The sequence below is a fragment of the Mus musculus genome, chromosome 6 (assembly GCF_000001635.26).
Source record: "Mus musculus strain C57BL/6J chromosome 6, GRCm38.p6 C57BL/6J".
Classification (NCBI taxonomy): Eukaryota; Metazoa; Chordata; class Mammalia; order Rodentia; family Muridae; genus Mus; species Mus musculus.
In genome coordinates, this window is record NC_000072.6 from 44,067,786 (window position 1) to 44,086,496 (window position 18,711).

An 18,711-nucleotide genomic window follows, 5' to 3' on the forward strand; every position below is an offset into this window, starting at 1 on the left:
AATTTTTATATCTATGTATAGAGCCGTTGCTGAAAATTTTATCTGAAGTCCTAGGTTTTGGATATTTGGAATTTTATTCATCTAAGTGTGTATATATGTGATCCCTATTGCTTTTTCAATAGATCTCTAAAAGGCTTGTTTAAGATGACAACCGCTACAGAATCAGCTAGTATGCACCAGAAATATGTGCTCTACTTTCCAGAGTTCAGAATAATCATGAGAAAATAGCTTCCTAGCCAGAGCTGCATTTTCTCTGCCTTTTCCAACCAGGTGGTGGGAAGTGTGTGACTGATCCTTGCCAATACAGTGCTAGCAGAAGCAAGGTGCCTCATTTCAACATGAGATTCTAGCAAAGGGCTCATCTTTACCATGTTCCCATTCCCAATTTGTAGGCTGTATGTCAGGCACTATGTAAAGGGCCATGTGGAAATATTATTAGAGTGGCTACTTAAACAATTTCTGCTTGCAGCTATGCAAGTCTGCTCTGGTGTTTTGTGAGCAGACCAACACCATAAAAGCATAAGGGCTTATTGCTACCACTGGTAGAGAGGTTTCTGGGGACAGCAATTAGAAGCAACTAGGGTACCTAGTGGGGAACATAGCTCTGAGAATGCAGGATGACCTCAGTTTATTGTTTATTTGACAAGATCTAAGTTTTCCCATGTTAAACAATGAAAATTTAGAGATTTACAAATTATTTAGGTAGTACTTACCATTTTCCCAACACCAAATCCAGCACAAGAGGTAGAGCCATTTCCACAGAATGACTTCTTTGTGGGAGTTCTATTTTTGTTAGCTTAATAAAAGAAACAGATCTACCAGATGGCCATTAAAAGCATTCAAAACAAGGAGGCTTTTTCTGAATAATATATTTTTCTCCAAATAGTACTTTTACTGCTTACAAGGAAGAAAATAGCAGTGTCCCTGTAATGTAATACATTTTGTTAAAATTCAAATATAAGGTGATTCTTTTTTCCAGGGGAAAAATTTAGGGAAATAGTCACTTTATATTTCAGGGAATGTGACTCATTACTTTTGTTACTTTTATGGAACCAGGTGTTGGGAACTAAAAAAAAACATACCGTGTCAGAGAGAATTGTATCAAAATCCAGGTGAAATTAAACCATTTTCTCAATATAAAAAATTGTATTTAATAATGTAAAGGACATAGACTTTAAATTAGGATAGACCTTGACAAAATATTAGACCACACATTAAACATTTAACCCCTCCAATTCCAATTGTTTACCTAGAAATGAGGCATCTAACCTCATGGAAATGGCTTATTATTAAATAAGATGTGCATATCCTTCGATCTATCCACAATAGATGCATTTTCTTATTCTCCACAGATACTAGCACACCATAAGGTAACATGTGCTGCTGTGATGCAATTTAAATAAAATTCCATTCAATGAATATTAATAGCACCTGAAGTTGAGCTACTGAGTGAAAGATGCTGATTTCAAAACAAACACGTGATCTAGATTTAAAAAAAATTCAACTCCTGTACCTCCTGAAGAGCTTGTATCCAGGATATAGGGATAACCCCTATAATAAATGATCAGAGGGCAGATAAAACAATTGCAAAGTAGCAAAACCTTGAATACAACAAGATTATATTGGACAGCGTTCTCTGGGATAACAAAAGCCACAGAATGTAGATATTATGAGGATGATTTGCAAGAATGGCTTAGAGCCTAAAGGTCTGGGTAGCACAGAAAATACTTGATGCACATCAGAGAGATTAAGAATGCAATGATGTCCAGTCTATGAATTTCAATGCTTCTTTAGTCCCAGTTTAGTGCTAAAGACCTGGAAGATTCCTAGAGCTAGTCACTAGTCTTTAATCTATGTTTGACTCTGATGATGCTGGGATCTGATGTCAGTGAAGAATAAAATCATTCACCAGCAAGCAGTGAAGATAGGCAGGCAGCAGGCACTACTTTTCACTGGGACCTATTTATAGCTGGTCCACCAAAAGTTTCTGCCCACACTAGTTAGGGTCCTCTTCTATCAGTTAATCCTTCATGAATATGATCTAACAGGACCACCCAGATTCATGTCTGAGGATTCGTTCCATTGTCGTGGGAAAGCAGCATCGCAGTGGGAACATAGTGTCAGTATGCCGGAAGCAGAGACTGGATAGAAAGCCAGGCTGGGCTATGACATGTCAAGGCATAGTGACACACTTTCCCCACATGAATCTCCATTTCCTTTAGTTTTCATAATTTCCACAGTGTCTAGCTAGAAATCATATCAACATAAGAACTTAGGGGCTATCTTTGATTCGAATGTCACTGGGACATATGCAATGGCATAAAGAAATCAGAAAGATATTATGTTGAACATAAGAAAGTCTAGAGAATTCAGTATGTTTGGGTTCATTTGCATGATGTTATAGGAGCTCCAAAAATAATTTATGGAAATAGAAATCAAGCAGCCGTTTCATCTGTTGAAGGAATCAAATAGAAATGGACCAAAAAAAAAAAAACCCATCTTCTTGTAATGGAAATATCCCATCTTTTGACTGGTGTCATGGTTATATGAGCATACAAATTCATCAGAACTCACTAAATCACACTCAATATTTGTGCTTTTCTGTGCATGTAAATATTTCTTAATAAAAAATATGCTTAAAAGAAGATATTGGGGAAGTTCTGCCCATCAAAGCTACAACTTACTGTGAACTACAGATACTTAAATCTTGCACAGAACATTGATTTTCAAGTTATGGTATTCTAGATTTGTTATTTTCTCTACAAATGTTCACATGCCTCATTCCTTCACTATAGGTTGCTTTCATTTATGGTTAAGTAATCCTTTCAAAATCTCAAAACAGTCTCTCTTTTCTCTCAACAATAGTAATTTTCTTCATTTTATTATTCTCATATTCATTCAATATATTTACTAAGTGCCTTGTTTATAAAAAATACTTTATATTTGTCAAAGTTTTTAAAGTTGTGTAAAAGTATGTCATGCCATATATTTTACAACTTTTTTCAAGCCATTATCTACTATGTAATCATATAAAGTTTCAGACTTGATATTAAAGGAAGGACAAATGTATGAGATGAGTGCATTAGTTAAGAACCTGTAACTTCTGAATGAATGTGTTACGGAGAGGACAAAGATCCCATTTTTACAGACATACTATGTATTTAGAACTAGATACATTCTCATTCAATGTTACCATTCGGTGTTTCCGTCTCTGTTTCAGTCGCTTTTGGTAGAGTTTTTGTGTTGGGTAATATTTTATAAATATCAAGTAGAATGAGCTAAGGGATTCTAGGGTTGCAGAATTAACATGGCTCCGATAGAATGTTTTTAGAAATCAGCATCTGAATGAGAAGACTAAGTATGGGATACTGCTCTTACCTGTGCCAGTGAGTGTTTAAGAACTGTTCAGAGTGCAAAGAAAAAAAAAGATGCACCCATTGCTTACTTCACCTGGAGTGTCCATCTATCCCTGTTCTGGGTCATTTAAGTTCCCAGGCCTTAGGTTTTAGGCCTTCAAGATAGATACCAGCAGTTGCTAGGCTTCTGTCCTTCTACAGGCTTATACTGTGAGTTAGAGAATCAGTTCCCCTTGTTTTCAGACCTCAGGCACACATTGTTGAATTGTGTGTCTGACTTTTCTACCATTCCTTTTCCTTCCCTGTGAGACCTCTCAGTCTTCACAATCATGTGAATATATCACCACAATATCTGCCCTTGGTATTCTTCTTCTATAAGTCTATTTCCCTTGGTAACACTTACTGGGCAAGCATGAAGAACCCAGTTATGTAACAAGCAAGCAAGCAAACAAACAAACAAACAAACCAGACCCCTGACCATTCATGTGTAGCCATAGCCCATGTGCTTGTGGAGCACAGAAAAGAGAAGGGACTTGCATAGACAAGAAGAGGATTACTGGGGTTTGCAGGATGCCAGCCTAGTTCCAAATTTGGTGAATGACTTTATCTCAAAGAAATGGGTGTGAATATGAGAACAAGACATCCAATACCTGGATTTTCTGCTGATGTCATGAGTTATACTAGTTTTCTTTTCTTTCTTTCTTTTTTTTTTTTTTTTTGGTTTTTTGAGACAGGGTTTCTCTGTGTAGCCCTGGCTGTCCTGGAACTCACTTTGTAGACCAGGCTGTCCTGGAACTCAGAAATCTGCCTGCCTCTGCCTTCCGAGTGCTGGGATTAAAGGCGTGTGCCACCACGCCCGGCCCCCATACTAGTTTTTTTAGCATCACTAGTCTTTTGCTGACTTAATACTACCTCACTTCCCATGGTATTGGGTCAATCTCTTGAGATCTGACTGCATGTCTGCTTTGGTTCAGTCTCAGTACACTATGACAAGCCACTCTGTTAAGTTTCTCAGACACAGTTACATGCACTTCCAGGATTATTCACGTATAGTCAAAAGCAACTCAGATACCTCTATGTGGTCATAAGTTGCCAGCACGATCTTTTGATGGGTGGTATCTGAGTCACAGGAATCCCTATTTCTCCTTTAAATTTTGTTTAGGAACTTGAAGATTACATGAATGCTACTCTGTCTCCAGTTCTCACAGCTTCTAAGGATTTGAACTCAGCTCCTTGGCTTTGTGCAACAAAGCATGTTTTCTCATAGAACCACACTCTGCATAACTCTAGTTTGGCCTTTGTACTATAAGGCAGCCCACTATATTTGTAAAATACTTGCTTTAGCAAACAGCTGCTTCTAACCCTGTTTCTCTGACATGCTATGAATTCAATCAATGCCACTTACATCCTTTTCTTGTTTGGTTTTGTCTCCATGGTCCACTCAAGAGGTTTTTCGAGGCTCTGACTTCCAATATGAATTCCCTCCCAAAGGTCATCTCTAAACCTACATCCAGATTCTCTCCTATTTCGCCTTGCTTGCTCATAGAGATGACATTTGCTGTTCTCACCTCTCTTCTGCACACTGCCTTGCTTCTAGAGAGTTCTGCTCATAACATCTCCAACATCAGCACAATACCAAGACTTCTTAGCGTTCTTGTTGCAGCTGCCCTGGTTGAGCTACCACCACCAGACCTTGGCTTATTGCAGCAGTGATCTTGCCCACATTTTTGTCTTCTTTTATATATTATAGACTAGTTTAACATCCTTATGGCCAGCTTCATTATACAAAATGGAAAAGCTTCCTGTTGGAGAATAAAACTGGAATATCCCCTCTGATATGTGGCCCTATTTTCTCTTCCCTACCCCTTAGTCAGAAGAGACATACCTTGCAAAAGCAAAGCACTTTTGCTAATGATCTTATTGTTTTGGCTGCTTCTCCCTAAACGTGTTTTTGCAGAGGGATTTCTCCATTAGGAATGATTCTCATACAGATAATTTTTCTGAATTCACCTGAGGGTTAGAAGCTACCCTAACTGCCTGACTTGACAGTGCTGCCAGCTTAGAACTCATTGCTCTGATCTGCCTACCTCCTTTCCACTGTTCTTTAAACTCCCATTGTATTTTTGATTTCCTAACATACTATGGCAGATGTCAGCACTCATTGCATATCTATATCTGTGTGCTACTCTAGACAGCTCAGCCCACACTGCAATTAGCATGCAGACATGTGATCAGTTTTGACTCATCAAATCTGAGCAGAAGTCACCTATATTGGTTTTTAATGGTGGCAGTCTTTGCTCTATTTTTATCATCTGTTGTTTCTGGATGTGGTAACTTCAGATGTCATTTCCCGGATGATTTAGCTCCAAGATGAATATGTGCACACAGCACATAACATACCACTCACCATATGAGGAAAAAAAATAAAACTTTCTTGGTTAAATCAGTGAGATACCAAGATATATATTTTGCAACAACTGATATTACTCATATAAAAACAAATTCTATAGCATACTTAGTATATTATATATTGATTGTCTCATCTCAGAATATAAGTAAAATTATGAAAACATAATTGGTTTTTATTAACCACTTTATCCTAATTTCCTAGACCAGTCAGTATCCAGTGCAGAGGAAATGTAAGGTTTTATAGAATAAGTGAATGAACTGAAGTAAGGTTTGATTTTGTTTGCATTGTTTTCTTTCTTGCTATAACAAGCTCTTGTTTTTCTTTCTAACTCACATGGCTTAGCTTCACGCATTCATGTGGTTAAATGGATCTTCTGGAGGAGCCATTTTGGAGAATGTTTGAAATGGGACATAGAGGATAATGGAGTCCACAGGAAATTTTACCTCCTTCTTCTCTAGTTTTGATACAATACTAACAATCCTGGCACAATAGGTACAGTAGGCCTCAGCCAAGCTTACATTTGAACAAGCAGATAAACATCCAGGAGGATTTCAAATCCAAGCTAAATGTATTCTGTCTCAGCACACCTCAATTCCCAATTCATTGTGTTGTTCGCATAGGTGAAATCCAAATGAGTGTGTGACATTCTCTCAAAAGAGAAGCACAGGGTTTTATGGGAATCTCTTCACTGCAGTCACCATGAACAAGCTGGCTGGCTGTGCAGTGCCTTCTTCAGTGCCAGCTTCATCTCCTGCCTGGCCAGCTGTCATGCTCCTGGGCAGTCCACACCTGGCAGGTGTCTGGACACCTTTAGTGGTGGGCATGTTCTGATATTTTATGCTGTCATGTTTTATGCTCTAATAGGTTACTGAAGCCCAAATATTGTGGTATTCTTGGAATAATTATATTGGCAATTGTATTTTTCTCTCATTTCCTTAACAATGGTATTTCACAGACAAAGAATCCTCATGGCATTTTTGTAAGTACTATTACTTTTGTACTTTTGCATAATGCAGAATGAAACACACACACACATCACATCACATCACTGGCATTTTTTTGTAAACTGAGTCACTGAGCCATTTGTAGTTGGGTAAAGAAAAGTTTATTACACTGCTGGGCTACATAACAGCATGGGCCTCTTGCCTCTGGGCCAGCAGCCTTTTATCCTCCAAGAGCACTGAATCAAGCAAACAGGAAGTACAATTACAAAAGTATGTACATGACAGTTAATGAGGTGACTGGGCAGCCTTAAATTCCATTATCCTAACCACCCAGTGCCTCCTGTTCCTGCAGATACCAGGAGTGGGGTGGGACATTTCAGTGGAATTGAACTGTTTGAGCATTGAGGACTTTCCCATGCTGGTGATTTTTCACCATGGCTATCCTTAAGCCCAGGGTTGGCATGGTGTCTACAAGAAAGCAAGCACATTATCATGTTTGTTGATTGAATGAGTCAAAAAATGAGAAACATTAAACAAAACAAAATGAAACAAAACAAAACAAACTGCCATACTCACTGCTCTGGCAGAGGAGCTGGGTTTAGCTCTCAGGGCCCATATTGGGTAGGTATCTTACAAAATACTCCTAACTCCAATCCCAGGGAATCCAGATACCTGTTCTGGTCTATCCAGGAACCTACACTCATGTATTATACATACACCCATGCAGCGACACACAAATGCAGATAAATACAGGAGCTGTAGATGAGTGACTGGTTAGACAAAGCTCAGTTATTTTGGTCAAAGCAGAAGTCATTTGGGAATGCAGTTTATTTCTTCAATGTAGAGTCCATCAAATGATTATTTTCTTAATTAGGCTATTGCATAAAATATTGACTTATTAATCTGAAGGAATGATGCTACCTTTGCTTTTGGTTTGATCAGACTTACTGCCCCTCTCAACATCTCTAGGTATTCAAGTGTCTCCTTTGGTGAAAGTAAGTCTGTTTGTACTTTAAGAAAAAGGTATTGAACCTACCAGTATTCTTTTCTTAGCAATCTATTTCCTTTACCTAATGATGAATATTCGTCACTGCCTGAGGGTGATTCTGGGAAAAGTACCAGAGTCCCTGAAGGAGCTTCAAAGTGCAGCAGAGCTCAGCCTGTTTCCCATGGCTTGATGCTTAAGCTAAACCTGTCATTGTATAGCTGCTCTCAGACACTGGCACCATGTGTAGAGTCAGGGCACTGTTAAACAAGTGAATTTTATTTCATTTAACCTTTGTTGCCATGCATGTATAAGATAACAGCAAGCTGAATAGGCTAATACCCAAGATTTGAAACTTGGATTTTGCTAAAAAGTACTGATTCCTCACTTGGCTCCCCAAATAACTACAAAACAGGTCAAAACACTAATACCATCATCTCTCTTCATTTTTGTATCTCTCTCTTTTAGGGTCAATATCAGACTAACCATGCACAGAGATGTCATCACTCAAGTAACATTAGTCTAAAACCTGGTGAGTACTAACCTGTTTCATCCTTATTTATTGTTGAAGGCAGATAGGTAAGAGTAACTGAGACATTTGCCAGAATTTTCGATGTCTTTCTCCAGATCTCCCAGATGACTCCATAGAATTTCCAGTTATTACCTCAAAACTGTCATTACCTGGACCCCAGAAATAGCTGAGTCTAACAGGTCAAGTTAAAATGAGATCACTACCCCAAGCCACAGAGCCATCATCACATGGTAACTGATTTACCCTCTTAAGCAATATGAACTGTTCAAATATACCACTTTGCTGAGTTAGAATTGAAGTAATGATCAACCTCACCACACTTTGCGCTAGTCTATTTAATTATGCTTAACTCTTTCCCTGTGTACAATTCTTTTTCTTAAACCCAGTGCTTCTGTGATTCTTCTGAAAATGGAGTTGGGATGATTGAATCTCCATGTCTGACTTTCCTATGAGGGCTCATTTGTTCAATCTCTGTCTGCTTATTTTAAGACAGTTCTATACACACACTTGGATTTTGCCTATGTGGGTAATACTACGATTCTTTGTGATTGCCACACTGGGACTGGTAATCAGAGTCCCCAGATGGAGCTTCCAGGGGGGTCTTTTGCCCTAAAACTGTAGAAATACTTCTATCTCGATTTAAGCAGGAAGTAGCTGTCACATAAGCTGAGAAGTATAGTTGAGTCTACAGAGACCCTCACTTCATATACCTTGAGGGGAGTCTTTCAGCTAATTAGGTTCTTATCACTGTTCCAAAAGGCCCAGACTATGGGGAAGACCTGTGTCTCCAAGCTAATGAATGTTTAGAGTGTAGAATGTACCAGAGCCTCATCTCATCTCACACTATCTACTTACTAGAATGTCTAGCTTTGGCATGGGATGGCATAAAGTTGTTTCCTCAGAAGGACTAAAGGTGAGGCCTATTTATCAAAATATTTGTCAGTAGTTGGAAAACTGTGAGGTATCCACCAGCAATGACTCCTCAGACACTGGTTTAATCCAATAGCAAGTATTTATTAGCAAGACAGGAACTATCCTAGAAATTCAGGACTCCAGTACAGTCCCAAGCCTTTCTCAGGGTGAGCTTTCAGAAATCACATCCTGGATCGACACACCTATCTTAACAAGATCATTTAGCCAGAAGTGGAACTACAGCAGCCAACAAGCAAGGTTAGTGCATTTACAGACTTTCCCAGAATTACGGACTTTGATGGATTAGACCTTTGTTTTTCCCTTTGGCGGACCATGTTGATTTCCCTAGCTTGAGTGGTACTTTTGTGCTAAGGTCCAGGGTTCTGTTACAGGAAAATCAACATAGGATTTGTACTGTAGATATTATCATGAAAACGTTTAGGTATCATGTGCTAAATTATGTGTGATCTAATGTGGTACTTGAAATGGGGGTTTCTAGGAAGAGGGGAAGTTATGGTGTTAGGTCAGTGAGTAATCTGTGTTGAGGATCCTGGGATTTAAGATAAGTCAGCAATTGCTAGATCAGTACGTGTATATAGGTAAAGGCTGAGATACAGCTGCTCTGTTAATGATCCAAAGGGAAATGAAAAGCTTAGGAAGGGATGGTTTGCTTAGTTTATACACTTACAATATATATATATATATATATATATATATATATATATTTATCATTTAGAAATTTCATATATTATACAGTGGATCTTGGTCATATCCCTCTTCCCCTTTCAATTCTCCCTGGGCCTCCTCAGTGCACCTCTTTTCTAACTTTGTGTTCTCCTTCTAAAATGTAATCCAGTAAGTCCAACGAGTGATGCACATATGTGCATGGAAGTTGGAAAACCTATTAAGAGTCAAAGTCCCCCCAAAAGTTAACTCTTCCATTCCAAGCAGCTATCAACTGCTTGTAGCTTCATAGCTAAGGGTGAGACTACAGGACTCCTCCTGCAGCCACACAGTAATTTTTCTTTTTCAAATTAATTAATTTGCTTTAAATCCCAATATTAGCACCGCTCTCTTCCAAGTACCCCATCACATAGATCCTTTTCTCCCCTCCTATTCTCTCTTCTGAGAAGAGAATTTGCCCCCTACCCAGCCCAGCATTTCCCACTCCCTCCTGCCCATTCATCAAGTTCTCAGAGGACTCACTCACACCAGACAAGGAGGCTCAGTTATGGCAATGGGATCCATAGGCAGGCAACAGATTCAGGGACAGCACTGGTCAAGTTCTTGGGGGACCCGTATGAAGACCAAGCTGCACTTCTACAAATGTGCAGGTGGCCCAAATCCAGCCCATGTTCACACTTTGGTTTATGCTTCAGTCTCCTGGAGCCCCTAAGAGTCCAGCTGAAATGATTCTGTTGTTCTTTCTTTCTGTGGGGTCCCTGTCTTCAGTCCTCCTCCAATCCTTCCCTCAACTCTTATACAAGACTCTCAAGCTCCATCTAGTACTTGGTTGTTGGTCTCTGTATCTGTTTTCATTGGCTTCTGGGTGGAGCCTCTCAGAGGTCATTTATACTAGGATCTTCTCTGCAAGCATATCATTAATAGTGTCAGGTATTGGTTCTTGCCAATGGATGGGGCACAATTTAAGCAAGTCATTGATTAGCCATTTCCTCCACCCATGCTCTATCTTTGTTCCTGCAGTTTGGTAGGCAGGACACATTTTGGGTTGAAGGTTTGTGAGTGGGTTGCTGTCCTTATCCCTCCACTGGAAGTCTTGCTTTGCTATAGGAGGTGGCCACTTCAGGATCCATATCCCCCATGGCTAGGAGTCTCAGCTAGAGTCAACACCATAGACTCCCTAGAGCTCCCCTTCCTCTGTCCCAGATTTCTAGCAGATCCCAGAGATATCTATCTCTCTGCCCACCACCATTTTGCTTTCTCCCCTGGTCACCCTATACCTAATTATACCCACTCCCTGTCCCAATCCCCTCCCTTTCCCCTCTACCATCCCGTTCTCTCCCCTCTATGAACCTCTGATATCCATTTAATTTCCATTTATGAGAAAAATAGTCAACATTCCTTCCTAGACTTTCCTTTTTATTTGTCTTCTTTGGGTCTGTGTATTGTATATTCATGGCTATAAGCAAGGCTGCTGTGAATTAAATGAGGTAATTGCCAAGTAATATCCAGAAAATAACAGTTTACACCTCTCCTCCTCTTCCTCTGGCTCTTTGATTCTGTATCTCAAGAAATTATTGTTTTAAAATTAAAACACAGTTTGTTTATGATGGGCCAATGATTGGGTATGTATATTTATGTGCAGGAGAGGAAGAACATGAGGCCAAGGAGACCACAAAGAGGATGAGAGAGTCCAATCTGAGGTCTGTTACTTAAATTCAGGAAGAAATTACTGGTAACTTAAACCCATGAGAAATGTCTAAGGTGAAGAGAGATGAATACATTACATACAAATATCCAAAAAGAACAATTCTGTTTGATGATTTTATGGTGATCAGGTAGTGATGTGTAAAAAGAAAGAATGCCCCCAAAGCATTGTTACTTAACTGTAAATTGATAGTTAAACCTGTGAAAGATGGAGGAATGGCTGGTACAAATTTCTTTTTCTAATTATAAAAGCTCTGCATAGCACAACTTTATAAAAAGCCTTGTCACTCTCCATGTAATGTATGGTGATGGAATTCCAACTAGAATTTGAATGAAAAGCTTTCACATTGCATTTCTTGGATCACTGAGGTATGTGTGTGTGTGTGTGTGTGTGTGTGTGTGTGTGTGTGTGTGTGTAGTGGGATGGCAGGGAGTGTATGTGAATATAAGTTCTGGTATTTCCAGAAGCCTAAACAGGGCATCTGACACTCTAGAGTTACAGGCAGTTGTTGTTAGAACTGAGACATGGGTACTGGGAAACAAACTGGGGTCTTCTGAAAGGGCAGAGTGTATTGTTAGCCAGTACTCCGCCCCATACTTTCCTATTCATATAGGCTAGTAATATGAGTTTATTAATGCTACAGAACTTTATATGTAATGAGAAAGCACATTGACTTGTTATTAACACATTTTTCTTCAATTCTCTTAGAAGTGTTGGATATTTATTTAACTGATAAATGCAGAGATCCAATTTACATTTATCAGTATTAATGGTGCATATGAATTAAATGCTCCACTTAAATGCAATACTTCAACTTACGGTACATAACGTAGACAGTGCTATTTGAAACTTAGAAATAAAACGTGTATTCATGCAATTTCAAAAAATTATCACAAGCATGGTTGATGGCATAGATCTTATTTATCAAAATTTATGTTGCTACTTTTTATGTTTTGGAAACATCTGCAGCTATCTAGAAACTCTGATACTGTAGTCACTAAACTTTAGTATTTCTATTGTGTTTGAATAAATGCCAATAACTAACTCTTAGGGCTCTGGTTTTTGGGATAATTAAGTTTCAATGTAAACGTCTGCAAGTTTAATCATGGGAAACCAAGGAAAAAATAAAATAGATGTTTCAATACAGACACCAGCCCTTAGATAAAAGACTGTGTAAGCATGGACATTTAATTTTATTGAAATTTAAATGAGTTTAGTATTCATTGGATATAAGTTCTGTTAATTAAGATACGAGTGCCTTGAAAATCCTGAATGGGAGTGCCTTTTCCATATACAGTCGCAGCTGATATCAGTCCTTGGTAGAACATGAAGAATAAATCTAAGTCAATGAAGATACTATAATGGGTACAGTACATATACATAATATATATTATGGATACAGTAAATGAAATGAGATGACTCTCAGTTGTACATTTTAACACATCTTAAAGTTACATTTCATGAATTCTTGGTAACTGTTTGCTAATCGTTCCATTCCTGTAAAATGTGTCATTTGAACAAGCTAATACCATCCCCATTATAGAAAAGCCCAGTGTAAAACTGGGCCCTGTTCACCATCAAGAACAATGTGTTTAAAAAGTACATTGCTTACTATGTTATGTAAGAAGAATTCAAGGAACAGTAAATAAAGCATATGAGTAGATAGACAGAAGCGAGTTGTAGTGGGGGCTGGAGCTGGCTCAGCAGTTATGATCACATGTTGCTCTTGCAGAGGATATGGGTTCAGTTCCCAGCACCCACATGGCAGCTTATAACTATCTAACTCTAGCCTCAGTGACTTTGACACTCTCTTCTGACTTTCACAAGCAATCTACGTGCATGATACACATATATCTATTCAGGTAACCATTTATATACATAAATTAAACTAATATTTAAGAAGAAAAACACATGAGTGTTAAATGCTGCTAAACTAAATGCTGTTAAAACTGTAGAGTTACATTCAATGCCTCTTGTCTAAAGACATGGAAATTCTCCGGCATTATAGTTTCTGATGCTTTTTGTTCCTTATCAAGCAAATAAAACAGAGAATATCCTTAGATATGATACAAACTATTCAGAGCCTATACCAGACTTATCAAAGTGGATTTTTTTGTACATGTAATAAACACATTTAACTTTACCTTTATGTGAGTCAGCTTTCCATTAGTGTAACAAAACACCTAAAATAATACATTTTAAAAGGTGAAACGTTTATCTTACCTCCCAGTTCTAGAGATTTCAGTCTGTGGTCCCTTTAACATGTTGTTTGGAACTGTGATGAGGTAGCAATCACATCATGGTAAGTTTTCTATAGCTTGATAAGCTATAGTGTCCTAATAACCTCTTCAGAGTTATGCTCCTACAGACCTAACTTCCTTGCTAGTTCCTGCCTCATAACGTTTCCATCATCTTTGAAGAGCAACCATAGATTTTAACACATAGGCGTTTGTGGGATGGTACCTAACCCCAGTACCCCGTACCTACTCATGGGATCCATGTGAGTTTGGAAAAATGTTCTGCTAATGGCCTTGGACTGCTTTTTCTCATGAAGTGGTTTCCAGGAAATACCTCACTGCTGATCACATTGAAAGTATACTGTACTCTGTGCTGTCCTTGACTTTGCAGCTACTCCTGGGGACTTCAAAGATGAGCGATCAAGTCTCAGATTCAGATAGAAACTTAGCTCTTTAAATATTAAAACCTACCCTGAACACACAGAAAGCCTAAGGGGTTAGGACATAGCTCAATGGCAGAGCATTGGCTTGACATGTGCAAAGCCTTTGATTCAGTCCTCAGCACCACAAATAAAAGGAAAGCATACTGCAGCAGGGTTTACAACAGGACACCAGTACATTTAAATCCCTCCAGCTCCCACTGTTTGCCTTGTTTTCTCCCAGACTTCATTTTTATTATCCCAAGAACAATTTGCTCAGGGCAGATTTCATTAGCATTTGATTTGATAATGTACAGTATGCAAATAGGCTATGGGAGCCTCTATTGTGCAAAGAAATGCCAATCTAGTTTAAGAGTCTAATCTCCATTTGCAGTTACTTACCCATGTCACCAGTGCTCAACATGAATCCTGGGCCAGATGCATGATGCCCTGCAGAGGATCATAACAGTGAGTTGTTAATTTTATAGTCCATGTTAGCATGAGAGAATGGGGGCAGCAGCCCACAAGCAGGAGAAGACAGCCAGCTGTGAAGCGGTTAACTGCTCTTCTTCCTTCCAGAATGGTAAAAGACTTTCTCATAGGCAGCTATACCAACTTTAGAATTGAATATTCATGCTACAGAAGAAACCAGCCATAAATTTACATTTTTAATAGCAATGCTACAGTAAGGTAGGAAAGGAAGAATAATAACTTCTAGACAAGGCACAGGGCAATAAAGTAAATGCTTCACAAACCTGGCCCAACTTTAATAGATGATTATTGGAAACGGAAATGTCTTTGTTCTTACTTGGGTTCAGAACTGTGCTTAGTGTGAGTTGTTCTTGAGCCCATCTTTATTTAATCAGATGCATTCAGGGCTTACCACTGTAGAATTGCAGCCACAGTTTATTTATTGGATGCTATCAGAGAGTGAATGTTCCACATAAGCAAATTTCACAGAAAATGGAAACATACAACCACAGTGAAAAAAAAAAAAAAAAAAAAAAAAAAAAAAAAAAAAAACTCATAAAAATGAACCACTTTGATGAAAATACTCCTAAAATGCATAACACCTGCTATCTAAAATGGCATATGTCAAATAATTATGGCTTTTTCTTCACGGAGTAGTTATTTCCACAGACCTGCCAGATGGGATGAGGACAAAGATGAACATTCTCCAATTTTATCACAGTTACAGGTCCTGTAATCATAGATGTCAAGGCCTATTCCCAAGGATTGTCACTGGTCAGTCTCAGATTGTCCTGTTGAAGTGGAGCTAAGATGTCACTAATGTAACTCTTATCCACTGATATGTTATGGCTAGATACTGCCCAGGAGGAAGTGAAGGGGCTTCACACTCACTGCCACGGAAGGGCCATCCATTCTGGAACTACTTCTTGAGGGGCGGGGTTTTCCAACTCCTACTGTGATGTCACTTCACCAGTGGCTTTTCAGTAACAGGAAGGATAGTTTTTTGTTTTCTCTTTTCTGTTATATATCATGTTACAGAGATGTAGACAAATTCCCAAATACTTGATTAAAGAACATTATGAGTGACAGATACTAAAGAGTGTTCTACATAGTAGAAGGAGCCAAGATTCTTTTCAAGTAGGTGATCGGTCTGTAGCTCACTGGCTGTCCCACAATGAGCACACATGGGCAAATATCAGTGGGAGCACAACTAAAGTCCAAACACTAGAGAAAGACCAGACAGTTGCCATTATTATGACAAACAGGCTTTTCACGCCATGCACTGGGTGGCTGCCCAGGTCCTTATTACTAGGCTGTCAAGTGTAAGTGTGACTATTTATTTTATATCTCCCCCCTCTAATTGAGCACTTTCAATTTATCATGATTGGATGACACCTTTACTCAAGGTTGTTGGTACTTTCCGTAAAGCAGGAGTCCAAAGGTAAAATGGAAGAACTCATGCAGTGTCATGAGCATAATTCTTAAAAATAAGAAAGATTAATATTGAAAAAGTGTCCAAAGACAGTTTTTAAACCTTCGTTTAACTATGGCACAAAGAGAACGTTAGCATACCAGATTATAAAACATTAATAACTATCTTGCTCTTATCTTAGAAAACTTTAACCCATTGCTACTGGACAGTGTTCTTTAGAACCATTAATTTCTGTTACAGAAGACTCTAATAATGTTCCTTTGTTCAGGTAACATCACACATGTGCACTAGCAAGAGAAAAATGAATGTAGGGTGTCGCGTCCACTCTCGACCAGCAAGAACGACACAACCACCAGTCCTTCTAACAGCAGTTTATTCAGCAAACTTCAGTCTTCATCTCTCTTGCTTCATCTTTTTCTCATTTATCTCCCTGGGCCTCTCACTCTTATATACTCTCAGTCCCCATCCACTCACAGCAGGCCATGTCACCTCACCAGGCACGCAGCTTCAGCCAATCAGGGTGACAGGGGCATGTCTCCACCAAATATGGACTTGTTTAAACTGCCAGCATTATAGTGCACCTGTGCAGCTCCCACGATGGTCGTGGCTTATTTTCAGGTGTATGAGGAAGTCAGGTGCAAGTCATAAGACTTAGCTGCAGTCCCTGGTGCCTTCTTGGGACTGCTGCCACACCCGCTCCTCACAGTAGGGTGTAGCCATAAACCCTTTTATTTTTATTTTGATTTTTTAGATATTTTCTTTATTTACATTTCAAATGCTATACCCTTCCCTAATTTCTCCTCTGAAAAATCCCCGTATTCCCTTCTCCCTCCCTGTGCTCCCCAACCCACCCACTTCCATCCCTGGTCCTGGTGTTCCCCTATACTGTGACATAGAGCCTTCACAGAACCAAGGGCCTTTCCTCCCATTGATGACCAACTAGGCCATCCTCTGCTACATATATAGCTAGAGCCACAAGTTCCACCATGTGTTTACTTATTTGGGTGGTATAGTTCCAAGGGGCTCTGGGGGTACTGGTTAGTTCATATTGGTGTTCCTCCTATGGGGCTTCAGACCTCTTCAGCTCCCTTGGTACTTTCTTTGGCTTCTTCGTTGGGGACCTTGTGCTCCGTCCAATGGATGACTGTGAGCAGTGCCTGGCAAATACAGAAGTGGATGCTCAGAGTCAGCCATAAACTCTTAAATCATGTCTCAAAGATGTACTTTCTCCAAGAGGAATGGGAGAACGTTTCCCCTGCTGAAAGTTTGATAATACCCTAAACACCAACAACTGGGAACCAACTGCTCCTAAACCTGATTCCATGTGGGAGATGTATCATTCAAATTACCACATTCATCATACAGAATCCAGGTAGCTTATTCTCTTAATGGAGAGACATCTCTAAAACAACATGATTATGACCATAAGTAAACACAGTAAAGCAAATGTGGTGATCTGTCCCAAATAGGATTATAGCATGCTAGTTGGAAGTCACGTTCTATCTTCTACTGAGCTATCCTTATACAATTGGCACAAACATTTTGATTATGCTACTGTCTCTAGTTTCTACTCCCTGGAATGTGAATATTCAGAGTCTGAATATGCTCTCATCCTAGAGATGAGATTTTGTACATTGCTCTACAGGATAAATACTATGTTATCAGTTATGATTACATCTAGGGCATCTTTCAACATTAGTTAACATCATTAATTAAGAGTTCCAGTGCTTCTGTGAGGACCTTAGACCATTCAGATGTCTGCTGGTATATTTTAAGATCCTGAGAGTTTACTATATGCTTTCTTCTTCACCTTCCCTTCTGTTCATTCCTGGACTGGCCTTCCAGGTTCTTTATTTATTCTCAAAGCCTTACTATGTTGTATTAATACCCACACCTCTGTATGGTCAAAGTGAGGAAAATCTAAGCTTCATTCTTTTATGATCTTTATAAAGTGTTTCATTGTATAAAGGTGGGCTTCTCATGGGTATTGGGAAAAATAAGAAAGCTTAAAACTTAACAAGTTCATCAAACAGGTAGCATACACCAGCTGATATGAGGCCCCCAACACACATACAGTAGAAGACTACTGGGTCTGTGTTCATTCAGAGATGATGTACCTAACCCTCAAGAGGCTGGAGGCCCTAGTCAGTTTAGAGGTCAGGTGGGGTGGAGCGTGGGGCATCCATGTGGAGATGGGGTAGGGTGGGGAGGAGGTGTTGGATGTGGAGCAGTCGGAGGGTGGATGGGGGGGATAAAATATGGAGTGCAAAAAATTTATTAATTAATACAAAATAAATAAATTTGAAAAATCCCCATTTCTTTAGGGTTCCAAATATTCTGAAAATAAATCAAAGACAAATAACTTCCCTGAGTCTCAATAATTTTACCCTGGTTAGGGAGAACAGTGTGAATGAATGTCTTTTGGCTGTGGTTTCTGTTGTTATTTTCTTTCAATGACAAGCAAATTGCCAGCAACTGCGAAGATTCAAATAACAGACCTATTCACTCATCCTTTTGAAGTTCAGAATCCAGTATCATGGTATCAGTAGAGGTATGCTTCCTCCATAGTCTTTTAAAGCAGACTTTCTCCTGTTTTCTTCCATGCCCATGACTCCCAGAAGTTC

The 18,711-nt window shown here is 39.1% G+C and overlaps 1 long non-coding RNA gene across 5 annotated transcripts; it reads right to left on the bottom strand.

Annotated features, from left to right (window-relative positions):
- Window positions 1-12,702: 12,702 nt before the first annotated feature.
- Window positions 12,703-15,570, bottom strand: Gm35216 (predicted gene, 35216). 5 transcript variants are annotated; one of them, NR_167999.1, is made up of 4 exons: window positions 15,327-15,570; window positions 14,587-14,634; window positions 13,673-13,711; window positions 12,703-12,843 (listed from the first exon to the last, which is right to left on the bottom strand). It is a non-coding gene; the product is annotated as a predicted gene, 35216 (long non-coding RNA). The 5 variants fall into 5 exon arrangements; NR_168000.1 differs by lacking the exon at window positions 13,673-13,711 and adding an exon at window positions 13,752-13,803; NR_167996.1 differs by lacking the exon at window positions 13,673-13,711 and adding an exon at window positions 14,016-14,169.
- Window positions 15,571-18,711: the final 3,141 nt, after the last annotated feature.